The 26,883-nt window shown below is 46.2% G+C and overlaps 1 long non-coding RNA gene across 3 annotated transcripts in view; it reads left to right on the plus strand.

Moving 5' to 3' along the window:
* The window catches only part of LOC110362498 (uncharacterized), a 358,492-nt gene that overhangs the window by 271,754 nt on the left and 59,855 nt on the right, over positions 1-26,883 (plus strand). The window contains exons 12-14 of one of the 3 annotated variants that reach the window (XR_010471817.1): positions 21,318-21,406; positions 22,557-22,897; positions 23,308-23,433. This is a non-coding gene — a long non-coding RNA (uncharacterized LOC110362498). The remainder of the gene's footprint in view (positions 1-21,317; positions 21,407-22,556; positions 22,898-23,307; positions 23,434-26,883) is intronic. The other 2 variants (XR_010471818.1, XR_010471819.1) reach the window with 2 other exon arrangements.

Here is a 26,883-nt window from a genome sequence, read left to right on the forward strand (position 1 = left end):
GACAGAATCCTGCACTGGGTGCAGCAGAAACCAGGTGGGCATCACCTCTGCTGCCACCGGTCCTGTGCACGCTTGTCCTCTGATACCAAAGCTGTTTTTTTCTTTAGGCTCATGGTCCCAGAAACCATAACCATTAATTTTGCTGCCTCTAAATTTGGGTGAAATCGGGCTGTCCTCTTTCCTGCCTCCCCAAAACTGGGGTAAATAACAGCGAAGCGTTAATTACTCCGCTCTGGTTTCCTTTAACAAAAAATGCCCTTAAATGAAGCCTGGCATGATTATAGGTGATGCGTTTTCAATTAGCCTTTGTTAACGCTATCAATCAGATTAATAAGCTTATTGGCGTTTTTACTATAGGTTATCTCAGTGATTTTGGGGATCAGCCTTTGGGCTGGGAGCAGCCAGCGCTTCCCCACGCAGCCTCGCTGGGCTCAGCGCTCCGGCCGGAGGGTTCGCTTTCCAGCCAGCAGATCGGACACGTTCCTGCTCCCCCTTTGGCAGCCGCCGCTAACCGCTGCCTACGGACCCGGGGGCTCGTGCGCAAAGCGCCGGGAAACTTGGCGCAGCCCAGGACTTTCCAAAGTTGCCGCGCAGCAAAATCTTCACTGGAAAAAGCTCATTTTGTATTACCTGGGATGGCGCCGGTGACCCCGTTATGAACTGAATGATAGATGGTGCGAGAAGCTTGCTTTCCTTCTCTCTTTTAAAGCGTGCGACACAGCGGCGAGTAGTGTTAATGTATAAAATTAATTGCCCCGGTGAGACATTTCTTCCAAAAAAGTAATAATAGTCAGGATTTAGCCTTGTGAACATGAAAACCCTCTGGTATACTAATAAAATGAAAAGGTTTCGCAAAATAATATTCCAAATAATTGGGTTCCCTCTACCAGAGGACCCCATGTTGTTTCTCTTAAGCAATATAAAAAAAAAATCATGGTTATTCCTTTGGACTTAATAAAACATAATTGGAAAAAAATCTTTAAAGAAAGTGTAAGGTAATCACTTTCACTTTTCCCAATCAAATTGATGTTGCTTTCCCTCTTCCATCCTCCTTGTAAGGTGAAGAAGTCTTTAATGCATCTGGATCATTCAAGAGGTGGGAGGGGGGAAAGGAGAAAAGAGAGCGAACCAGCTTTTTTCTCTTTTTATTTACAAATAGAATTGCAATGTTTGTTTGTGGTGCTAATGCACCCACTCCAAGCTCCCTTTGGTTTGATTTGGCACTGGGGATTTTTTGGTTACCGTTTCGGGGGGATTTTTGAGGTTGCTAATTTATTATTATTATATTTTTAAGGCGCGTTTCACCGTTCAAACTTTTGAACAGCCCCGGCTTGTAAACCCAGTGCCCGTCACCCCCTCCTCCAGCTCCCCAGAAACTGCGCGCTCCTACTGTGCCGCATTCATAATCAAATTAGTGCGCTGTGAATAGGTTAAAAAAACTGTTATCCAGCCGCTGCCGCGAAAGATATTTTAGCCCCCTCCCTTCCCCGCTCCCCCTGCCTTTCTTCCTCCCTCCGTGAGACATAAAGACATCGGCACAGACAGAGAGATCTTTACCTTACTTCTCCTCTGCAACCTTAGCCTCTTTATTTATCCCCCCCCACACCCACCCAACATAACAAAACAAAAGTAAATTCTCCAGAAATGAGCTTTTGGCTGGAAAAAAAAAAAGGGGGTGTTGGGGGGGGACGTGGGAAGGCGGTGGGGCTGCTGTGCGAGAGATGCTATAGGGAGACAGCGCTGGAGATAGTTGTCCCAGCTACGAGATAAAAGCTACATTACATGAAATTAATGGAGGCTGTCTGAGACATACATGAATCACTGTTTCAACACTAAGAAACCAGCACAAAAGAATAAAGAAATCTGAGTACTAACTATATCTTCAAAGGTCTCCTATTTACCCAGCTATACCGGGTACTGACACAAGTGGGGGGAAAATGTAAGAAAAAAGCACTGCTGTGATCGAATGAATGAGACCATATGAGCTATATTGGTGCCGTATGCATTCTATTTAGCTGATATCAAACACAGTTTAATGAAAGTTAAATAGTTTCTGAGGAGTGCATGAGCTGGAACAGATTAGATTCCACCGAGGGGTCTGTCAGCATATTGTTGCTCACATGTATTCCCTGCTCAGAGCTGCCACAATTCCAGCACTCCATTAGCAATACACAAAAGACTTATGCAGATAGCGGGCATAAGCACGTACCGCCATGTTGGGAAATAAAAAAAATTAAAGAAAAAAGAGAGAGAGAGAGGGGGGAAAAAAAACAGATGAAGGTTTTGTTCGGCGCGTTCATCTGAAAATAGATCTCTGTAATTCGAAAGTGATAAGAATAGATGGAGAAATGGAGAAGTGGGGGCTGTAAGAAATATAGAAGTAATAATAATAATAAAAAAAGAGAGAAATATGTAAACTACCTTAAAAGAACAAATATTGGACCAAGTGTATAACGAGGTTTTGATCTTTCAGGGGACAATGACATGGGTGAATGCTGTGCCCTTTTGATCTGCAAGTTACATCTGGTCTTAAAGGCACCGCGGTTCCCGGGGCCGCTCTCCCCCACAAGTTGGGCTGGGAGATGCTGTTTTGGAGAAAGAGGAGGGGGGGAAAACATCTTCCTACAAAACATCATCTCTCAGGCTCCTCCGTCTGTTTTTAAGATGCGGAATTCATCCCAGAAATACCGCCGGACAGCCTGTGCGCCTGGTACAATCGCTGTCACTGAAACTAACAGGAATTGAGATTAATTTTTATCACTTCAGAGGATTTTTATTCCTCTCCCAGGGAAGAAAAAAATAATAAAAATCCTCCGTCTCAGAGGTGTCTGTTTTAAAATTAGTAGTAGGATAAGGCTGGTGGGGGTATTTAGATATCAGATGGCAATTGCTCAGTGATTATTGCATTTTGATTTAATCTGACAGAACTGATCTTGCACCATGAAATCTGTATTTTCACAGGAAAATAGGAGTTGCCATAATGGAACAGACCATTTGTCCACCCAGTCCTGGACATGGGGGCAGCAAACGCCACCCTCTGATATTATATATTATTTATTATTTATCATGGGGCGGGGGGGGCAGCAGGATTTCTCCTTGCTCCTGACTGAGAGTCACTTTACACCCTATGGAAATTGGATTTCTTTCCCCTGAAACTTTTATTTCTCTTTTAAACCCAGCTATGTGTGGCCACATGTATTATTTCTACTCGCAGAAACGCTGCAAACTCATTTTGGACATCACGTAGGTGCGGGAGGGCAGGAGGTTCCCCCCCATCTGCTCCCCTTCTCCTTCCCTCTAATTCAGTCAAAGAAAAGGGGGCACAAGTGAAAACACGCTGATTTGTTGGGCTTTCTGTCTCTGGAGCTGGGAGCCTGCCTTATTAATATTATCTGGGGCTGGGAGCGCACAGCGTTTCCTCAGGCATCTCTTCTGAGTCATTTTATCATTATTCATAGGGATAAAAATGGCCCAAACTGAAGATGCTGAGGATCCATTTAGGGTTGCCTGTCAGATCCACTAAGGTAATTGGCTCCATTTCTTCATTCCCATTCTAAATTAAAATAATTTTATTAAGTGGTACAGTAGGTGTTTCACCTGTGTCACTAGCTGCCTATTAGAGCCAGAAAGGGCTTTTCCACATTATTTCTGTCTGTTCTTATAACATTATGTCATCGTATTCAGTGTTACATCATGTCAGAGGCTGCACAGTCTCGTGTACTTGAGCCCAATGGTTACAAAATGTAGGTCCAAGATGTCCTTTTCAGGGGTGGGGAAAAGTCAAATACACTTGACCGTTCCAGCTCTGCTCACTATTTCCTAGATACAATATAATCCACGCAGCAGGAAAAATGACCGTATAACTGAGAGCAGGGTCCATGGCGTAATTGAAAACGTGCTAGTCAGGAAAACTATGAGTTGGTGATGGTGGTGGGGTTCCCAGCAGCGATATTTTGAGATGAGATGGTTTTAAAGCTGTGCTGCGTGGGTCTGGGAGAGAAACATGTGAGTGGGTCTCTACAGAGGGAAAAACATGAGCTCAACTGGTCCCCGCAGGTGACAGCTACTGGTGGCCTTGGTGCTAATGTGGTGCTAAATAATGAATATCAGGCTGAGCAAGTGTAATGGGGAGTTTGTGTCTTCAAAGCAGAATGGTTCTTCCTCATAGGATCTGTCTGGGGTCAATAATTGCACTTTAAAAGAGTGGGAACTGAGGTGGAGCTTAAAAGTGAAGGTGTTTAGTGTCAAAATGAGGTATTTGCAGCTCCCAGTGTCACATTGGGAGCATCCAGCCGCACGGGACAGGGGTGGGATCTGCGCTTCCAACAGTGGTGGTTGCATCCGCCGTTCAAACACGGCATTCTGCATCTGCAGCCCATGTCCCGGTGATAGAGCACAGGTGAATACAGACATGTTTAGGCATCCGTCCAAAAAAGACATCTCGGGAATGGATTGTTGGTGACTGAGGTCCCTACATCCCGCCGGGGCAGGGGAACCAGGAGCAGTTACGGCAGCAGAAGGAACATCAGAGAAAACTGCTGATAGATATTTTATCTCAGCCTTCCCATGAAACACAAGCTGCTAGGAAGGTGGAAGTTTCCACGAGCAGATAACGGGAGCAATGCAGAGAGAAAAGGTCACTTTTCCAACGGACAAAGTCATTTCCGTCCAGAAAAAGGTGCAGTTGCACAGTAACATTCCTTGTGGTTAGATAGAGGAGGGGAAAGAAAATAAAGGCATGTTTGTTCAGTTTTCAGAGACCTTGCAACTGTTTTTCTTCAACCTGCAGGTGGCATTAGCACAGAAAATGGATTTTTCTTTCTTTCTTGAAAAGCGTTTAGCAATGAAACGAAGAAAGCTGCAAGGGGATCTGTAGTAGGACTGCGTGCTTGGAGTTAGTCATGCTAACTGCAGATGGCATTTTTGCATGTTTTATAAGGCAGGGACACACAAATGTTTTAGCACCCTGAAATATAATATATTAAGTTTCCGGAAGCAGGCGGGCTGGTAGGAGCAGAGGAGCCTGAGCTTACGCTAAATCTGTGCAACTGTGAATGAGTTTGTGCCGCGCTCGCTGCCGGTGACGTCGGGCTGACACCTGTCCGTCACGGTACCACATCCAGCCAGGCTCGTCCCCAGCCCTCTGCCAGGGACACTTTTGGATGCCCCAGGATGCTGAGAAGCAGTTTATTTCGGCCCTGAGCTGTCTCCCATTAAAAACAAAAAATGGAATGAGCATCAGAAGAAAGGCAGGAGCGCTGGGAGGGAGAAGAGTTGCAGCAAGAGGTTGCTGAAGAGGGAAACCATCACTTGAGGGAGAACTGAGGCCACAGAGCTCTCAGCAGAGCCTGCATGGAGATATTTCTCTTCTTTTTTCCTTTTTTCCCCCCTTTTTCTCCTTTTAAGCAAACCATTTTGTTCTTGGGAAGTGCTAATTTGTGAAAGCAAAACAACTCCAGGCAAAGGGTGTGCTTTGACAAATTTCCCTGTGTTGAGGAGGGGCGGGGAGAAGCATGAAAAAAAAGAGGAGAAAATAAATGTAGAACGATTGCAATGTCGTGGGGGGTAAGTGGTACGTTTGAGACAGGGGCTAAATCACTGCTAAATCACTGCAGGCGGAATTGATGTGAGACTGAAGCACACTGAGAACTGGGCAGGGGCATAAACCTAATTGATTTGAGGCTGGAGCAGGGAGTTAATTGGAGGCCAGGGTGGAACAGTAACTAACGGAGTGCCGCGATAGCCAAAAGCATATCTCACTTCGCACCCGCCGCAGCTCCGGTCCTGCCCGTGCCGAGAGCCGCAGAATCACCCCAGGAGCTGAAACTGCGGTGCCGTTATTTCGATTGGAGGCCGATCTGGTGTTTGGAGATGGGCTCGAGGATGTTTTGAGCGTTGGCGAGCGCTCTCTGTGGCGATGGGCATTGGGAGAGACGTGCCGTGCAGCAGCTCTTCTTGTCCCTTCACTTGAGGATGGGGAGGAGCAATGGACTGCCAGAACAATTATTGCACATGGTGGAAACACAGGCACTTTTACAGAGAACTTTGTTCTTCTCCAAGAATCAACAACCCCAAGGAAACCGCCTAGACCAGGTCCACACTTCTTTCTTACAACTGTTCCTTTTTTTTTTCTGAAAAAAAAGAAAAAGAGACTGTTGAATTGAGCACTCAAAATTTGAAAATGCAAAGATGAAGGTTGCCTGGGCAACTGCTTTGCACTGAATGAGGAAATGATCTTGTGAAACAAACATTAAGTGATCATGTAATTAAAGACTGAATCAAAATTCCATTGTACAAGGAAGAAGCCTAAATTAAAGTTGACCAGGCAACTTGGAGCTTGGCATTTCCTAAATTTTAAGAACTTGACTTAAATTTAACTTTTTTTTTCTTTTTGTGTGTCATCTTAATTTTTTTTTTTTTCATTCTGCAAGAAAATTTGTGGAATATCGGTCTTTTGTGCCCAAGCTCACCCATTTAGTCTACATCATACGCACCAAAGGAGGATGCAAGAAATACGTACACAGAACAGTCTGTCCACAGGAAGACTTCACCCAAGCCACTAGTAGTTAGAGGTTGTTTTAAACCCTCAAGGGTAATGTTTATATCCCTTCCAAACCCTACTTTTTATTTATTTCTTGGCAGTGGCTTTGGTTTTAGGTTTCTCCCTTTCACCATTTCCATTACCTTGTGTGTCAGAGGAATGTGGTGACTCAGGATTCCTGGGGTCTCCTTCAAGCTCTGGGGCAAGAGTGCGGTCCAGAGCAGTTTTTAGCAATCCCTCACTGACAGCATGAGCAAACACCTTAAAATTGGAGTATTAATCGCCACTTGGTTAAGAAAAACTTTTAAGTGATGTCCACTTCTATATAATGTGTGAATCCTAAATAATACCTTCCATTTTGTTCCTTTTGCAAAACCACAGTGGCAGTTTGCAATGCATTACAGCATACTTGCCTTTTCAAACCTGTATTTAAGACTTTACATCAGCAAACTCCTCTCTTTAATTCATCTGAAAACACACACACGCATTTTTAGCTTTCACATTTTTTAGCTTACTAAGTGATAGTCACCCGGAGCTCTACCATTCTCTTGCTATTTTCAAGGGCAAGAAGTGTCCGTACACGCAGCATGTACTAGGGCCTGGCTTTTATTATTCTAATTGTTATTGTACTTAGCTATCTGTGAATGCAGAGCTTCAATTTGACACAAATTATCTCCACAGTGGCGTGTTCCTACCGTGAGATGCTCTCACGGCTCTCAGCTCCAAGCATGAAGGCACAAGACTGGTTTTAACCTTCTCCCATTTGCACCCAGGCTGATATTGCCTAATAATCTCACAACTTTTTTTTATTATTATTATTTTTTAATCTCAGGCTATTCAAATAATTCCTAAGAGTTGTATCTAGAAATACAGTGATGCAAAAGTGAAGCTTTAACTTGCATTTGCAGAACTGACGGTGGGTTTGGGGCACCTCAATTCCCACCTGCCTTTCTGGGGACACTGGGACACTCGGTGTGAGCACTTGCCTGTGACTTTGTGTCCATGGGTCTGGCTCCCTTTGGTAGTTTTCTTTCCTTTGCTCAGTCGGTTTGTTAACGTAGACTCTTGTTTCTTGTACTATAGGCCAACAATATGACTGTAGGTAAGAAAAAATACCTCATATTTAGGTGCTGATGCATTTTCTCAGTTTGTTTTGCATAACGATAGCTGTATGAATTTTTTTGATCTTAGTGATAGTCGTATGTATTTTTTTTTCATGCTTGGTGTTTATGTTGGCAGAAGGTGATGCAGTTATGGGATAAGGGGGCTGGAAGACCTTGTGCGGCTTCTTCCCCCTCTATATGCCGATGAGCACAAACAGCGCCTGTTTCTAAGCCATGTCTGTTGAATTCAGCTTCGTACTGCTTTCATTTTCCCAGGACAGGTTGGGAAGTTAATTCAAAGTTCTTCCTTTACTGTCGGACATCCCTGACATTTTCCCCTTGACAGTTACCAACTGGTGCGATTCGATGACCTTCTGCACCAGTATTGACGTGGATGCTGTTCCTGCGTCCTCACCCAGCCTGTTCCACCATCGGATTCTTGTCCAGCTCCTCTGTTTTGCTGCCACCAGCTGACTCCCAGCCTCCTTGCTTCACACAGCTATTTTTGTTTCATGACTTTGCCCAACAGTCTTCCTCACAAGTCCTCTTCCCCCCTCTTTACATGAAAATTTTGATTTTCTGTGTCGCTCAGTCCTGGGGATACCCAGGGAAAACCAGCTCCTGTTCTTCTCTCCAAGTCCCCTCGTCCAGCAGCTGGAAGCTGCAGTTACAGGAGAAAGTCTGGCTTGAGTTTGGCCAAATTATAAGCAAATGAAACAGTCTTTTATAATGGGAAGTGTCATACAACCTTAATAATAGACAGTGCTATCAGCCCCACCTATAATATGTATGTGAGCGTGTATAAAAATGAAACCTGAAAACTGAATGAACATGAAAAGGCCTCGACCTACTTTCAAACTGATCGGCGTGCTCCCCGTCTCTAATGCGAGGAGACAGGACAGGTCTTGTACGGCTCTGGCTTCGTTTTGCAGAAGCGCATTGCAAGTGGAGAACTATCGGGGAAGGAGCCTTGCAGACAATAAAACCGGGGAAGGGTTCTTTGCAGGATCTCATTTGCACGGGGGTAAAACGCACGAGCTCTTTTGAATTCCATCCAGGGCTGTTCAGACAGATGTTGAAACATGTGGTAACCAAAAGTAGGTCCGAGTTTGGCCCTCAGGTGGGCAGATCTCTCTCCCAACAGCCTCAGGCTGGTTCTGGGTCTGCTTTCCAGCTGCGACCCAGAGGAAATTTGGAGGGAGACGGGGATTCACGGCGTCCTCTTTAAACCCACCATTAGCTTATTATGAAACCAAGGGCCCTTATTCCTGGGAGCGATGTTTTGTGAACTGTCATACTCGTTTCCTTCACACGTGGGCACAGATTGCCTGCTTGACCTGAGGGCTGAAGACATTTACATTTTTGATCTGCTCATCTCTCAGAAAACTCCACAAATTAGAAATACCATAAACCATGTTTGCTGTCGCAAGGGCAGAGAAGTCCGAAGCGACATCCGGGTGTCGTGTTCGACCTTGGCTGAAATATTGGTTCAAAATAGACCTTCTTTGATGAATCTCGGTGTCTCTGAACTTCAAGGCACTGGCTAATGTCTAATTGACTGTAGGTGAGTATTTCTTTACAGGAGAGCTCTTCTGTACCAGAAGCCTCAAACCAAGCATCTCCAGTGTCTTTTAGGTGAATGAGAGAACTTAAAAAACTAATGTAATGTCCAAAAAGACTTTGAATTGAAGCTGTGTAATTGCAAGATGTTTTCCTTCTGTGTTAAGATTTCTAATGAGGTTTTTACAGGAAACTGTCAGTCTTTTAGCTGATAAACGCTATAGGACAGCAAATGCCAGAGACTTTATTTTCTTGAGTTTTGCTCTTCCTCACAGTGTCAGTAATTCTTGCCATGGGTGTGCTCTACATTGCACCTGTGCAATGAGGACACATCCATCCTCTCTGCTTTCCCATGGTCCCAGGTCCCTCAGACGGATGTCGGGGTGGCAGAGCCGAGACTGAAACCTTAGAAGCCAGCTGGTAATGCTGCAAGATTGAGTGGTCAAAACCTCAGTATTTTTCTGTGATGAGGCCATATATAATTTACCCCCATTCCCTCCTGCTAGAAAATTCCTCTAATTCTTCCCATGTGAACAGAGAGCATGAAAGGAGCACCGCAAGTCTCCTCTCTTGCTTTCCCATTCATTTTCTTACACTAAAGCCCTGTGGACGAAGCCCGTTCCAGGTGCAGGAGAGCTTTTCCTGTAATTTACCCATGGTATTCTTATCGAAAGTGTTGCCTCCAAAACTATTTCCTTTTAACATTAATTATCCTTTGAGCCGACTCACAGCACACAAAAGGGTACAGAGGCTTTGCTGGATTTTTTTTTCTTTTCTTCTTTTTCATTAAATACCACATGTGCCTCCCTTTGCATACACAGAGTGGTTCCCCACCACCTTGAAGACATCACAGCGTGTACTGCAGGAACCAAAGCTAACAGGTATAAAATGGGTGCTTATTGTTTACTTATGTGCCGTAATGCTTGCCATATGATGAGGCTTGTGGTGCTGGAGGTGTAAAGATTAAATTAAAAGTTTAAAGAAACAATAATTAGGGAAAAAAAAAAAAAAGGACATAAGGTTGCTGGGATAACATCTTTTGAGGCTAAATCTTTCCTGCAAGGCTTGGTGGTCTTGCCCAGCAAAGGGAGATGAAGATGTGATCGGGGAGGTTGCTGGCTGAAGGCAGTCCAAAAGGAGCTGGAGGAGAGAGAGGGGTTAATCTCTTGTCCTCTTTGCCCAGGGGAATGTTTATCGCCTTGCAGGGAAGGTCTCCTTTCCTTGGGTGAGTTAAGTCAGCCTCGGCTGGGTTTGACGCTGCCCATTTGAGGGAAGCTTCTCCCTGACCTTCTGCCAGAGAGACTGATGACAAGGACGGTTTGAACTAACCTTGACATTCACCAGGGTAAATGGCTTTTTCCACAAGTAGTCAGCAAGCAAGGAGAGCCAGTCAAGAGCTAATGAATCTGTACCTGAGGGAAACTGAACAACAATTGTACTTTTAAAGAAGGAAAGTCTTCCCCGGCTCCATCTGTGCTTAAGTGCTGGAGGATTAACTCTTCCAGCTCACGCCTGGGTCGCACCGAGTCACCTTTCGGCTGGTGGCAGAGGCATTGATAGGCAAAACCACCACGGAAAAGGAAATGTGCTCAGCTCTGTTTGCTGGAATGCTGAACAAAACTGCTGCTCTCGCCCCTCTTTCAGCATCAGGTGATAATGCTCCTGCAGCCGCATGCCGCCCTCGGTGCTGGGAACCAGACAAAGGGACCCAAGCCAGGGCAGATGGGTGGTTGGGTGACTGCTTCATACAGGCAGTGTACCCCCAGCTGCACCCTCAAAGGGAATTTTTAGGCTGGGTTTGAGTCCTGGGCTTTGGGCAGTGGAGTGGTCACTGGTCATCACCAGTGGCTGGGGTCTCGATGGACGGGGTATCATGCATGGGTTGGTTTGTAACACAGGACGGGACCTGGCAGCACCTCAGCCATGCGTTTTGCACTGGGCTCTCCCCAGATTATACAAGCAGAAGCCCACGGAGCTGCTGTGCCCTTTTCCTGCTCGGGGAAGGAGGTTTTGTTGGCTCCTCGGCTGATATCTGGAGACAATAGAAAGAGCATGGCAATTGCAACATATTTCACTTTTCTCCGTACTGTCCAGATGATGTATTCTTGGTCCTAATTAGGTTGTTCAAAGCCTAGTTTTTGTGAATAAGCCATCATTGTGCGAAGATTGGCCTGACAGTCCTCTGGCCTGCTCATTCACAAATCTTGCCTGTTGCTTCATTTAGCATTAACTCGTTAGGGGCTTCCTCCTGCAGCTGGAGAGAAGCACCCAGAGGTGTTGTAGCACTGGATGGAGCTTCCCAGATGGGTGGAAATCGGGATACAGTGGATTTCAGCCCACTTTAGTGAATCTCGCTGTCTCAGGGGAGCTCCTGCTCTCGCAAGAATTTTGCAAGGGGACTGGCTGGTGGGGTGAGAGCCTGTTTATTTCTGCGATGCTTGGGAAGTGAGCGCAGCCAGTTTGTGTCTGGCAGCACTTGGACTGGAGGCACACGGGCTGCTTTTCTGAGTCTGCTACTAATTCATGTGTGCATAGCTCCTACTGACTGGACTAAATCGAGCTCTGTAAAATGTATTTATTAATACTTACTTCCTAGGGCTGTTTATTTAAATGTTTGCAAAAGGCTTTGGAAGGCTAAGCAAGGGGAAGGCACGAGCTCCAGCACTGAATCTTAAGCACTGGCAGTGGAGTTGGTTGGCAAAAAAACAGCAATACATTTTCCTCAGGATAACAAAAGGTAGCACCGATGCCATCTTTGTCGCATGATCAGCTTCCAAGGGATGATGAAAAAACCCCATCATGCAGGGTTTTAAGGAAGGAATGTGTTTAGTGCAAGTGGGGAGCAGAAACGGGCAACATCAGGGATAAGCTGGGACTGGAGTTAGGACATGATGTGGTTCTGCCAGGTTTTGCATCTGCTGATCGAACTCATGAGAGGAAACATCCCAAGCACAGAGGGAAGGGCCAAATTTGCCACAGCGGGGCCAGTGAGCACCCCTGGTTGACGGGTGGCAGGGGCGCCATGGAGCCGGATGGGTGCACAGCCCTGCGAGAGGCTGGAGACAAAGCCCTGGCGCTGGTGAGGCTCCCGGGGAAAAAAAGTTGTGTACAGTGGAGGAGGTAATATTTCATCTCCCCGCGGGTCAGTTGGTTCTCGGCAGAGTGTTCTCTGTTTGAGATTTGAGGATTTGCAGACAGACAAACTCCACAACCCAGCAAAGGTCAGTCTAAATATCAGGCAGATAAACAGCACCTTTGCCGTAAGCACAACTCCGATTTATGGTGCTCAATTTACTCTTTTCTTTACATGATGAAGTGGAACGTGTGCTTCTTCAGAGGGCGGCAGCTGAAAAATTTGAACTAACATAACTTCCTGAGGTGTTTTTAAAGAAATATGCTTTCCCGTAGCCATAGCCTGCTTCCTCTTTAACGGGTTTTTTTCCTCTCTCTATTTTGCTTTGGAGAATTTCTCCTTCCTGACCCCACAGCCCTGCGGAGAAAAGTGACACCTGCCTTGCAGTTACTTTTCCAAAACAAGACCTCGGTGACAGCGAGTCTGCAGGAGCCCTGTGGTGGCCAAGGGCCACCTGGGAGGTGTTGGACCCTCCTCCTTGGCCAAAGCCAGGCTTTGGTGGCCCAATCTGCCCACGGTAAAGCCACCACTGCTGGCAAGATGTGGGGACAGCAGACGTGTCCTCCCATCGCATTGGCAGCTCCGCAGCCGTGGAGCAACCTCTGGATTCAGCACAGCAAATTTCACATTTGAGTCCCGTCAATCACTTGCAACAGGTGTTTTGCACAATTAACATCCACAGGATCATTAGAGTCATGGAATGTCCGAGTTGGAAGGGGCCCGCAAGGATCACCAAGGATGATGAAGGACCTACAAGGATCAGATTGAGATAAGGAGGAAAAAGTCATAAGATATTTTCAAAGTCTTAATTTCTGCTACTTCTGCTTAGGTAGAGCAAAAGAAAACTAACAAAATTTGACTTTGTACACAGAACACTGAAGCGAACCAGTTTTTTAGGGGTCTGTCTTTTATTCTGGACCTGATTCCAGTTAATAATGCATCTCCTTCATGCCAGCTGAAATCCTCATAGCTGGAACTTGTGTCAATGGAGCCCACACTTCCCTGTGCCCCACAAAGTATCTTTAAAGTGAATATAAATGATACTACAATGGAAAATCACCATTAACAGTAGTAGAGTGGACAAAGGGAGTCACAGTAAATCAGGATCAGACTCCCTTTAGGATTCTTCTTACTGACCTTGCGGACAAGATCTATGTAATTAAACCATTTCTGCAGGTAGCAGAAGTGCTGAATGCAGAGGATGTACCAAATGCTTTTTTGGGTTAAACTATTTTTCATTAGTCAAATAATTGAAGAAATAATATCACACTGCATCATGAAAATATAAAAAAAAACCCAAACCAAACAGTATTTCCACTCCTGAAAAAAGAGTAAAATTAGCATTTTGGAGTTTTGTGGGGTGTTTCTCTTTTCTGTTTGCGGTAGCTATTTAGTCAATTTGTGGAAAGCGATTTTTACTATCACTGTACACTTGATGTAGTTTAATTTGTCAGGAACATATATGTCTATAGGCTGCCTGTCACAGCAAGGATCTCATCACAAACGCCAGCCAAGCAAACCCTGGTTCCACTGGCCACTTCACCATTTGTAGCTGCAGCCTCGAAATCCTGCAAATTATCTGCCTAGTCTGTAATATTAATACAAAAAAGCTTCTTAGTAGTTTGCAAGGTTTTATAACACATTACAATCACGGTAAAGTTAGGAAAAATGCTAATACTAGCTTAATTACTTTGAAGTCCATTATGGGAGTTTGTATTTCACAAGGACGTTACTACAGGTTTTATAGACAGTAGAAAACATAGGGTGTGGAGAAGAAGAAAACTGAACTTCCTTATCTCTTCCAAGCTTTTGTAGCCTTTGGAGGGCTCCAGGTGGGGGGTGTGACTTTATTAAGCAAAGGCAACATTTTCACCATTAGAATACAAAGCAAAATTTTAGTGCCATAAGTTCTGCTTCAGCACTTCATATTGTTTCACTTTTCTGTTTTTGGAGAAATGCTGCTTTCCTCAAAAAGTGGAGAGGAGCCAGTCAAACTAAAGCAGCAAATTTGGGCTGAAAGGCAAGGAATGGGGTATTTGTGGTGGTGGGCACCAAGGGAGGGGTGTGTAGATCCTGGTAATTAAATCCCTGACGAGGCAAGTAACCTCCTGGGCCCTGGTATGAGCAGGTCCCCCCACCACATCTCTTACAGCCCATTCACTCCTACTTTATGAGATGGAGAAGTGACACGCTATTAAAATTGGTTATTCTAGATAGTTCACCTCAAAACGCACTGGGGATTTGGTATAATTACTGGAATATTCCCCTGCTACTCGTGGCTGGGGCAGTGGAGATGCAATGCCATATTGTGCTACTGACAGAGCCCTGCGTATAAAGAGCTTCTTCACGTTGTAAAACAAATATTATCCAGAAACTCTTTTCTTTCTAGCAGTTTTTTACTTGCTTTTCCATGACCTAAGTGGACGTAGCCTGACAATTAGGATTGGGCGCACATTCAATAAAGTGGTAAATAAATCCATCAGTATGTAGGCACATATATATCCTAACATACACCTGGCTGACTCTATCTTGGTAGAAGTTAGTACTTTCTCATGCAAAATGGGGGTGAGAGCAGCAATGATGACAATTAACATTTAGTATCCTTTGGAGAAAGTTAGTTTTTAAGGTTTTTATGTCCTTATTCAGACATGACGGCTGTGTTCATCTGGCAAAGCTACACTGGACCTGTGCTGTTTGTGAGCTGGGACAGAGTCTTACGGTACCGCTCAGTGTTGTCATCAAAAGCCACATTTTCTTCTCTCTTCTTGGAGTTTCTTTGGGAAATTTTACCACTTTTGGCAGAAGACTGTGTCACACAAGGGCCAGGAGGAAGAGACGTGGTGTTTCTGCATCTCCGCTGTGATGCTCGCTCGGGTTTTGTTGGTTTTCCCAGGATGAGGGTTGTGCTCTGGCCCCTGTGCCACCAGTGGGGACGCAGCCCCCTTGCCGCTTCCCCCAGTGCCTGAGCACCGCCAACCTGAGCACCGCTGGGCGTTGCCATGGTGACCGTAGCTGGGCTGGTTTCCGTGGTTACGGTGGTACCCTGGCTGTGGGATGGGGATGCTGCTGGTGGCTGGGGGTACCCGGCCAGCCCAGGTCAAGCAGACTGGGTGGCAGCAGGTCAGGCAGGAGCAGCCAGCAGGCTGGGGACAGCAGCAGGTTGAGGACATCGGGTCATGGGTAACAGCCAGAGGACAGTCTGTCAGCACTGCCAGCCTCAGGGTGCAAAGCATCTCCTCCCAGCTCTGAGGCCAGCAGTTTCCACACGGGGTCAGGGACTAAAAACCAGCCCCATTAATCACCTGGCTCCAAACATCTCCCTCTGCATCACCGCGTCCCACCACCGTGCAGGTGGGGATGTTCCTGGCAGGGCAGGGAAGCTGAGGAGCGAGACCACCCACAAGCATCACAGACAGGTACTTTATTTCAGTTTGGCACCTGCTCGACCTGATCCTCCCCAGACCCACGAGCCCGGTCACATCGCAACTGCGAGAGGAGAGGCTGCTCACAGCCAACCATGCACAGATCCTCGAGCGCTCAGCAGAACCTGCTGAAGTGAGCAAATCCTGATGGTCAGGGCTGGCATTCCATGTCAAGAAAGGCTCAAGAGGGCAAGGTCAGACATGAAAATAATAGATGCACCTGATAAAGTATTTTTAGTTTAAATTCGTACATTAGATATTGAAGGTGAACTTTGTAGTTCCTGATCGCCGGGCATTGAAAGGAGCTGTGTTGGCTGCTTTTATCCCTGCAGTAGTTTGGTTGAGCGCTGCCCGCATCCTCATTTCATCTTGTGCGGATGCTTCCCAGCTATAGTGACCTGATGCCGGCCGTGAAATGATCTCCCAGTTGTCGGATAAACCGTGGGCTGTCAGACGTGGGTACAAAGGCACAGGCTGGTGCTGCTTCCAAACTATCGGTGAAGGAATGGCAATTTGTAATTTCAAATGATCTAATCCTGGTCTAAGGGTGAAGAGTGATTGAAGCGCGATAGTAAACAGCATTAGTGTCACCGAGGGCTCTGGGAAGTGTTGGATCGTCTTCATCTGACGTGGCTGGAGGTTTCTTTTTGTTTTTTCTCAAAATGCTATCGATGATCCCACTTCAGTCGCTGTATGGCTGTTTGTCTCGCTGTCTCCTGCTCTGCCATGGGGCAGGGAGAAGGCAATGGAGAGAAGGATTAACCCGGGGTGATTCATTTGTGCTAAAACCAATCATGCCAAATCAAAGACAAAGTAGATGATGAAAGTGCATTGGAGAGGCTGATTTCAGCCCACACACGTGCCCATCGAGAAGAAAATTTGTCCCATTGCAAGCACTTCCAGTTAAAAATCCTCAAGAAAGAAGCACCTTGTTCCTTTCTGCCCAAGTCAGCCAAGTCACTTTTGAAAGCAACCTCCCGCTGTTTTCTGAACTTTTTAACCCATTTTGGACTGGATGTGCAGGTGTTTCCACCCTGGTCATGCCCACATCAAGGCAAAGCTTCATGCTGGCTTTAATGCAGCAAAATTAAGCCCCAAAACTGAACAGGTGAAAACCCATGGAAGCGCTCACTGTTCCTCAGATTGAAGCCTCCTGTATTTCAGCACTTGACAGAGTTTAACTGTACTTTAAAGTGTATAAAAGAGTTTAAGTGTGTGCCCAGATTGTTTTCCCCGGTGCTGGGAGGATTAGAGGGGGTGAGGGTGCTCAGCAACTCTCCAGATCAGTCCTTACGGGAGGAGTTACAAACAAAAATCAGAGGTGATCCCCACAGATGCCCTGACCCGCCAGGAGGCAGGGGCTCCCTCCCCATTCTCTCAAACCTGCTGGTAGGAAATAATTCAGAAAACACTGCCCTTATCTCCCGGCATTCCTGCGAGCGTTATCGGGGGCCCGGGTGCCCCACGGCACCTGGCTGCCGGGAGGTCAGTGCCGGGGCAGGCCGTGCTTTTGGCTTTGTTTTCCCTCCCCGTCGCCCCGCGGCAGCCGTAGGGGTCGGGCTGCGGGAGCGCCGAAGGGCCTGGACATTGTTAAGCGCCAAATTTTGTTTACTCCCTCTTTTATACGAGCATATTTCAGTGAAGAAGTGGAGGGGAGAGCTTGTTGGCTTGCAAGAGCATCCTCTCTGCATCCATTTTAGGACTGTGCCTCTTCCGAGCGGTTACACCGGGGGAAGGAGCTGCGGTCGGCTGGATCGGGGCGGCAGGAGCGGGTAAAATACCTCCTCGCCTTTGCTGGGGATTTTTCTTTCCCTTCTGGAAACAGAGTGGCCTCTGACTGTCAGCCCAGCCTGCCTGCCAGTTCTCAGCTGCACCATGGGATAAAGCTGCTGATCCCTTTTATCCCCTTCAGGGAGTAGTATTAATAGTATATTCATTTTTGTTCCATTTATAATTCATTACTGCCCAGTTATTTGGATTTACTTGCATTAAAAGGCATAACGAGACAAAAACTTAGCTGGCTATGAGACCGGGGAGGAGGGGATGGTTCTTCCCCTCCCTCCGACCCCCTCTCGCCCCCCGAGGCCGGCGGGAGCTGCTTGGCCCCCAAGCTCGCAGGGCACACAGGGCGCAAGGGAGGTCACTTTGTCTCGAGGATGTAAAGCTCCGGAGGTCACTGTTGCTCAGGGATGTTCCCTCCAAACCCACAGGAAAAGCTGCTTTTCTTCTCTCTAGACTGGCACATTCCTAGGCTGGGTGCACCCAGATCTCGCCAAACTGAACTTCAAATCTGGCTCTGCTTGGGTGTTTAAAAGGCCTCTGTGCAACAGCAATATATGTTCTAAACAGATAGGGATGTGCGTTTTAAATAAAAATTTCTACAGATTGTTTTAACCTCACAGGTTTCCTGTCCCCAAGATGTTTTAATCCGCTCCCGGTGGCACAAGCGCTGGCTCTCCTCTGGGCACTGCAGGTTGGCCAGAGGCTCCAGCTCTGCCCAGATGTTCAGAGAGGGGAAAAAAACCCCACAACCCAACAAACAACAAGAAGCTGTGGTTGTTAAACCACCTTTACGCTTTCCTGCTCCCAGGGCCAGCCCCCTGCAGAAGATAAACCAGCCTGGAGTCTGCTTTATCTCACCCCCAGCTGCCTCCGTCCCAAAGGACACCCGGCAAAGGGCTCAGCCGGACATGGCAGGGCTGGCGTTTTCTTTTTGCCGCTTTCCCAGCAAACTGTGGCCTTTGTGCTGGCTCTGGGGGCCTTGTTGTCACCAGGAGATGATGCAGCAGTTCCCTTCTCCACCTTGGCCCAAGCAGGAACAACCTTGCCCTTGCAGATGGAACGGATGCCTCCTGCTACCCCCCCTCGCTGCGACCACCTACACCTATTTACCTGGATTAAATTAGCTGCTGATAAAGGTCTGGCAAGGTCGGTCTGGACAGTCACATCCAAACCACCCTTTTGGGAAACGATCTAAAATACAGGCAGGAAGTTTTATTTTGCTGATAGACCCAGGTGGAGTTCTGCAGGCAGAGAATCCTAGATGGGCAAATCAGTCAGCCAGAGAGTCTTTGATCCTGAGAGCTTCTGGTCTTTGAAGGGCTTTTTGTGTATTAGTAAGATCCCCGGTCTCAACCATCCTTATCATCCTGCCTTGACCCAGTAACTCCCATCTCAAAGGGCATTTACAGTCATAGAACTAGAGTTACCGGTGGGTTCCCAAGATGAGAAATCCCAAATTACGAAGGAGTATACGGTGGGTTACCTACCTGTAACTCCCTTGCTTTTGATTCAATGCCCAGAATGGCCTTTCCGAAGCTCACAGAGCCTCTTGGGAGGAGGGTTTCGTACTGTGTTTGCTGTGTGGCTCCATAATTTCTTCATTTTGTTTCATTTTTTGCACTGCTGTGGACCACAAGGTAAGCAAAGTACCAGAGGCTTGTCTGGTAGACATAATGATCACTCAAAATTAGTACTAGTGATAAGTATTAGAAATATCTTTTCGGTTTACTTTTAATGAAATATTTCCACTGAAATTTTATATATTCTCAGATAGGGAAAAAAAGGCAATATATTTTTTTCTCAGATATGTGCTAAAACTCTTCAGCACTCCAGGCTGGATACTGATCTTGCCTTCACTGGTAAAATTTGGACTCTCCCCTGATTTCAGAAGTTGCCCTGGATTGGGCTGAGCATAAATGAGTTGAGCTTATCCATATCCTGTAAAACTTCTTAGCACTTTCTGTGTTTTTCTTGTCTTCACTATTAAGTAAGTCATTGCCTTCACTATGGATTAGATGGGAGAAGCACATCACAGTGCAGATACATGGTGTCTTTTTTTCCTTTGTTTTCCTCCAAAAACCACGACTTAAAACCAAGAGAAATAAAGCCAGGTCTGGACCTCGCACTTCATTAGTGCTGCGCTTGTCTTCCTCCTCAAAAAAGACCAAAAATGCGGGCCGGTGGCCCATCCTGGAGTGACCCTGGTGCTTTTGCCCTCACCCAGATGCAGGAGCAGCTCCCGCACTCTTAATTTTTGCTTTGCTTTTGTCCTTGTCACCGTTTTTAATGGCACCCAGAGCAGGTGGTGCAGGGAGGGAGAAATCCTGCAGTCATCGGCATTGCTGGCAAGTGCCCTCCCCTTCTGTAACACAGCACCTGGTGACTTTGTCCACCTGTTTGCTGTGGCTTCGGGGGGCTCATCTGTTTTCCAAAGGGGAGCAGAGACATTTAAAAGGAGGGGGAGAGGGGGCAGGGAAGCCGCTGGCAGCCCCTCGACCGGCAGCGGGGTTTGCAGCCCCGTTCGCAGGCTTTGTCTGGCATTGTCGTACCAGACACGCTCCATTCACGGCCCCTCGCTCGGCCCTTTTCAGCGGGTGCCCGCTCGGTCCTGCTCTGTTTGTCGGCAAGAATGAGCTGTCGGGAGGAGGAATGTTTCCCAGACAGGGGTGAGGAGGTCAGTCTGGACCTCTGGACATTTTGTGGGGCATGTGAAAGCCGGGGGATCCTTTGAGGGGCTGACGGGGGGTTTGTTTGGATGTGTGCGCCGGAGCGCAATTCAGATCACGAGATTAGCTGTCAGGTCATCTGCTGTGGAAAGCATTATGAAAAACACCCGGAAACTGACGCTCAACTTGAAAATCCTTAGTTTTCTAAATTGCAGAAATTATCTTTTGTCAGATACGTATATATGTATAATATGTTTATACACTCGCGCGCTCACACATATAATGTTTGCAGTAATGCTTCGTGCAAAATGCTGGTTGAATGAATCTGTCACCGAAACTTGAATTCCAGATTACCACACTCCAAGATCTGCTATTATCAGTGAAAACACATCTTTAGCAAGTTCACAACAGTCTGAAGTAGATGAGCTATTGAAATGCAATAGAAAATCTACCCCTTACGGATTAGTCAAACAATGAATGTGGTCCTGCACATAAACATTGTCTAACTGTATTGGCAGGGTAAATGGTGCCTGATTTACTACTGCAGGAATAGGTGGCATTTCCTCACGCTGTGAATACAAATATAAATTATCTTAAGGGAAAATACATTTCTGTAAGTGTGGCGAAGCGATTTAAATACTGGTAACAAATCAGTCGATTACGAAATTGTTAAACATTTCCGATATTATTATTAATCTCTGGTAGCAACTGCGTACAATTTGCCAGAAAATACATCCGTAGTACATCTTGAAGTACTTGAAAAAGTAGTTTTAATCTGTGGATGTCCTGAAAAGCCACAACCCTGAGTCAGGGAGATCAATGAGGAATCAAGGGTCTGGTTTTTTGGGGTTTCAGAGAGAGCCTGTGGTGGTGGTGGTTGTTGTTACCTCTCTTTGTGTTTCCACACTGCACGTTGCCTTGTGTGCATTATGGATTTATGCAGTAATAGCCATATTTACCTTTGCAGCCATTTGAATGTAGCAGCAAAGCACAAACTCCTGAAGGGGAAAAAGATAAAGAGGGAGGCAGAGTAATGCAGGTATTACAGTGTCTGTTGATGAAGTGCGGTTTCTGCTCTGTGTGCAAAATATTTCCTTGTTTTCCATGCAGTCTTCTCAAAGAGAGCTTGCACTCCAGTGTATTTTGATGGAAATATCTGAGGTTTAAAGACATGGAAAAAGGAAGAACTTTGATTTGTGGTAAGTACAAAGTGTGGATCATTTGAACCTAACACGCTGAAATCTTCAACAGCTTGTTTTTAAAATTTCACACCCTCCCAAAAGCCCCTTGGTACCAAACCCAAAGTGTTTCCGAGCTCATGCCACGACACTAGGCTCAAAGGGAGCTTTCATTTACCCTCCCAAAAAAGGGCAACCTAGATGAGGGGGATGGTTTTGTCAGGTTTTCTTTAGTTCTCTCAAATGGCACACGCGCATGCTGGCGTCATGCTTGCACACACGTGCACGCAGAGCAGATTTTTACACTATTTCTTCTTGGAGTTACCCAGATTGCACCAGTCAGGGACCAGCGTGTCACCGTTGTACTTTTATTTATTTGCATGAAACAATTACCCCACAGACAGTAGCTTTGGAGTTATGTAGACAACATGCTTTCGATGATATCGCTGACCTCAAACACACTGGGCTCGTGCTAAATTAGCAGTGAGAGGGGCTGGAGGGATGTATTATGGCAGTTATAAACCATAAGAAGGTATTTAAATAGATAGATAAGACACATGCAAATCTTTTCATTGCCATGACAACCATCTTGATATAGGTTTTCCATATGTAGCAAGAAGGGCAGAGCAAAAGGCACTGGAAAAATAGCAAGAACCTGTAATGATAATGAACCCTGACAGTGTATTAGTCTAGATTTTGGTCACTTATTAACTCTTAATAGAATACAAACTTCTATAGTAATACAGTGTTCAGTGGGTCAGGGAGCAATTACTTCTAAACCTTTGCTATAAGGATCTGTGCTATATGGCTATACCTAATGTACCAATTCTTCACAAATTGATCTGACTGATTAAAAAACACTTTGCTATTAGATGTAAATTGCTTAGCTGCTCAAAAGCGCTTTGCAGAGACGGGTTGCACAAAGCATGAAAATATGTCATTTATGGACATCTCTATATTTCCCTCCTGGTTTTATTGGCTGGGCGAGGAATCTCGTAAATCTGAATTCGCAGATAATTGTCACGTAATAGCTGGGACCGACAGTTTCAAAAGGGAAACACGTTGCACCCCCAAAACACGTGTGACCCCTCCATATATTACCTAAGCAGACCAGAACTAGGTATTTAGTCTGTTTTGTTCTTCCTTCTGACATTTCTTCATTTCTTCTGAGTGCAAAGCCAGTAGTTTGAAGGCCAGCTCGTGGTTCTGGTGATGGTTCCAGTGATGGTCCCTTCCGGCACCATCTTTTTCAGGGAGATGCACAGGATGAATGCAGCTGCCGGAGCTCAGACCTGGAGGCGTCTTGTCCCACCATTCTGTGTCCTCTGGGCTTGTCCCACCTGTCTGCATCCTCTGGGCTTGTCCCAAATCAGTCCAGAGATGCTGAGGAGCAGGTGGCCCAGGTGGGAAGGATGCAAGGATGCTACCCCACTTCAAACAGTTTCCTCTGCAGATCAAATGTATCAGTAGCAACAGACATCTTTGGAAATGGATTGTGATTAATCTCGCAGGGTGGGTTTTTGGTTGTGCGGTTTTTATGTTTGGTTGGTTTTTGTTGTTTGGTTTTGTTTTGTTTTTCTCTTGATGACAGTGAAGGTGCGGTTGCAGGCCCAAGCCTGTTGTGAACTAATTCCTTCTTATCACCGCTTGCCTCACCTGTAACAGTTTTGTTTTGGTGTGTAGTGGTGTTCAGAGGTGGATGGCCCACACCACGCATTCGCATCACCCCATTTGCTTCCAACCCATCATGTATCCCCCTCCCAGCCCAGCCCTGGGCTCCAGGCTTCTGAATCTGCCGCAGCCTCCGTGATGTCTCCCTCCGCCTCTGTCCTTTACCTCCTTCCCTTCATGCTTCACATAAAAGCCTTGTCCTCCTTGTCAGAGCCCTTCCTAACTTGCTGTCCTTTTATTTATTCTTTCAGGAAATAATTTGGGCCGGTACCATCAGGCTTGTGCCGTACAGCTCCTCACAACACCCACGCCAATCATCCTCCTTCAAGCTCCTTTTGGGCAGGGACAACTCCGAGCCCTTGAAGATGGCGAGGCAGGTAGGGTGCTGCAACAACCACTCAGTATTTGCACTGCAAACGTTTTACTCTTGCTTTGTGTTGCCTCTCTCTGCCCAAGTTATTTGGATGGGCACCATCCTGTCCTTCTGCAATGTGCGGCACCGAGCACCACAGCTCCAACCGAAACCCTGCGGGTGATACCGTGGCGCAGAGAATAATTAAAAAGCTGCGCATGTTTCCCAGATGAGGTGCACTCCTGCAGCGTGTAAATCAGTCACACTCCTGGAGGAATAATCCAGGCGGGATAATTGTGCAGGGGAAAGGCCCCAGGCGTGGTAGGGGTTTGCATCAGCAATGCCTTTTCATCCATCTGTCTTTTGACCAGAGCTAGAGAGCACCAGAACTTGACTTATAAGGATGTTTTGATCAACTGATTATTTCAGTGACAGAACTCCTGAAGTACACAAAACACCTTATTTATGTAGAGGAGCAGCCAGGAGCCAGGGACTGAAAGGTTTTCTTTTCCAAGATTAATCTGTTTAGGATCTACCAGTTCCTTACAATCCTGGATAATGTGACCATCAGCTTGACTGGGGGAATTATTTCACCTGGAGTGTTTATCCACTGAATACGGTGGCAGCAGAAACAGGCCACAGAAGAACCTGGCTCAGAGCAGGCATAAAATGATATATTGGTTTATTGTTATTTATTAATTAGGCTAAAGAGTAGCTGAAGAGCCCAGCTCACAGCGAGAGCTTGATTGTGCTGCTCAAGTGCGTTAAGAGCCCTGCCCGACACCTCCAACATTTATCACATTTTTGGGTGTCATTAGGGGAAGGTTAAAGGTGCTGAAGACGCCTGGAACCAAAAAGCATCCCAAGAATGAAGGTTGAAAGCAATGTAAGAGCAACTATATTTGTCCTGCAATCAAATGCTTCTTACAAGTCACATGTAACATACGTGCTACTAATAACAACTACGCAGTTAAAAAGTTGATTCCAAAAGTTTAGGAAAGGCACTTTGGTGCTATGAAGGAGAAAGTATCTACAACAGGCTCCACCTGTGTATTTTCTTGTTAAGATCATCTAAACTTTATTGAAGACTAACCACAGAACTGAAAATTGTTGGTATTAACACTCTAGGGCATCCTGTGTACTGAAGTCTCAATTTCTTATCCTGAATACGTGTTCCGGCTGACAAATTTGGGGGTGTTATTTTGCCTTCTAGATATTCAGAGGTTCTTTTGACATCTGGGAATTTAATTAACAGCTTTTGTATGTATCTAAAGCAAAGTAAACTTTCTTGAAGCCTCCTAATGGTGAGGAGCAATCTTATTTATGAACGCTGGCACCTGTCACGTTAATTTGTACAAAGTTTTTGATTTATCCTAAAAAAAAACCACATTACACAGTGGATTTGGAGGAGTTAAAGGGAATCTGCAGGGTGACTTTAATCTTTATGTCTTTATATAGGTGAGGGCGTTTTACTGCACCTCTGCACTGCTTTCACTACACAATCATTTTCTGCTTTAGAAATGTAGCCATTTGGATCAATAGTTACAGTACGATATATTGTACTTCTGATGGGAGCCTCGCAGGACGGTTAAGAAGCGCCGCGGTAATTCCGCAAAACGCTTGGCTACACTCAGAAATATATTTTAAAAGTAAAGTTGGCAAAACATACACTGTGCAAAATTTACAGGAGCCCTAATGAAATTGTACTTACTCTACTTAACTTTTATTAAAACTAAATTAGGAAAAATGGGATGTAAAGGGATGTTCCTTGCTTGAAACACGGGTGTTTTAATAGGAAGCTGTAAGGATTAAGGACTGGGCTATCTGCCTTTCTGAATTTGTTGTAGCAGCAGTTTTAAACTCCTGTGGAACAGCATTGACTTGTTTGGAGGGATTTTAGGAGGGAAAGATTTCTAGCTAATGTGATAAGCCTGTGTTTCCTGGGCTTGATTTAAAAGAAAGTAGAACAAGAAAAAGGAGGTTTGGAGAGATTTGCTCAGCACACAGAGCAAAAAATAAAAGGGGAGCCTAAAACCACACGTCCCTTAAAGCGTTAACAAATGTATCCTGCGCGTTACGGATTTTACAGTAAATTCTTTATCTATAAACAAACTGGGTTATCACAGCTGTTTATTGTACTGCTAGCCCTGATCCTAACCTTTATGTCTTTATTGCTTACATACCATTCCCTTGTTTATACGTCTGTACCAGCCTGTGCCCTTGAACTTGGCCCCCGCGCGCCCTGACCCGGCGCGGGCTCGCTCAGGCGGGTCACGTCGCCGGTCGGTGAATGGAGCCGGGGCCGGCGGGCAATTAACCCCCCGCCAAAGCCTCACTGGCCGCCGGGCTACCGCAGGGACAGAGCAGCGGCCACTGGCCTCGGCGCCGGGGCTGCCGCACCCTGGCCGGGCTGCGGGTCATGGGGGGAGAAACATACAGAGCGAGAGGAGGAGGTGGAAGGAGGAAAGGGGACGATGCTTCACCCCTGCAAAACTGACAGTCGCCTTCCCCTTTCAGTTGCGCCTTGTTGGCGGTGTAGTTTGGGGTTGTCCTGTGCAGGGACAGGAGCTGGATGCTTATCCCCTTGTAGGTCCCTTCCAACTCAGGACATTCTGTGATTCTGTGATAAGAAATGAAAGCAGAGCCGTGTGCTCTTCTGGTCTTTCTTTTTTTTTTTTCCCTCTTTCTTTTTTCTCTCCTCTGGCTGATAAGCTGACAGCCAGGCGTGCCTTGTTCTGATAACTCAGCAAAGTTTGGTTTTCATACGGACAAACAGCCCGTGCCCTCCAGCATCCTCGCCAGCAAGGCTTGAAGGGCAGGGCGGCACAGGAGTCAGCGGGGACGGGGACGTGGCTGGGAAGATCTGCCTTCAGATCAATGACAAACTTCAGCCGTCAGCCAAAAAGTACTTCATGTAACCCGTGATGTCCCACGCGGTGCGTTTCAGTGCATTAAGGATTTTGGCTCAGCTTGGTGGGCTGCGTTAATGCGTTGGTTCCCAGGATGTAGTCAGGGCGCAATGTGACATGAGCCCAAGAGATGGACTCTCCGAAATGTGGGCAGCACCAAACACACCAAGGCAAACCAGCACTGGTTTGTATGTTGTGCCTTCCTCACTGCTCCTCGGAGAAATCACATTGATTTTGGTTAATCGAATGGGATCTGTACTAAAAACAAACCTCCCGGTGAAAACATCTCCAGGTCTGCATCATCGTCCTCCATTTGCTACTAAAAATAATGACAACGAATGGAAGAATTCACAAATTCTCCCAGGGAAAAGAAAAGATGATCCCATTAACCTACATTACAGCCATCACCATTAAGAGATACCATTAACCTGCAGTTCCCACACTGGCTTGTCGGAGATACTACAGTCAGCCCTATAATTTTGGAGATACTACGGTCGTCTCTATAGTTGTGCGGTAACTCCTGGCAAACGCTAGCTTTTTAATAGGTGATATTGCACCCAGGTTCT

The sequence above is a fragment of the Columba livia genome, chromosome 3, assembly GCF_036013475.1.
Source record: "Columba livia isolate bColLiv1 breed racing homer chromosome 3, bColLiv1.pat.W.v2, whole genome shotgun sequence".
Taxonomy (NCBI): domain Eukaryota; kingdom Metazoa; phylum Chordata; class Aves; order Columbiformes; family Columbidae; genus Columba; species Columba livia.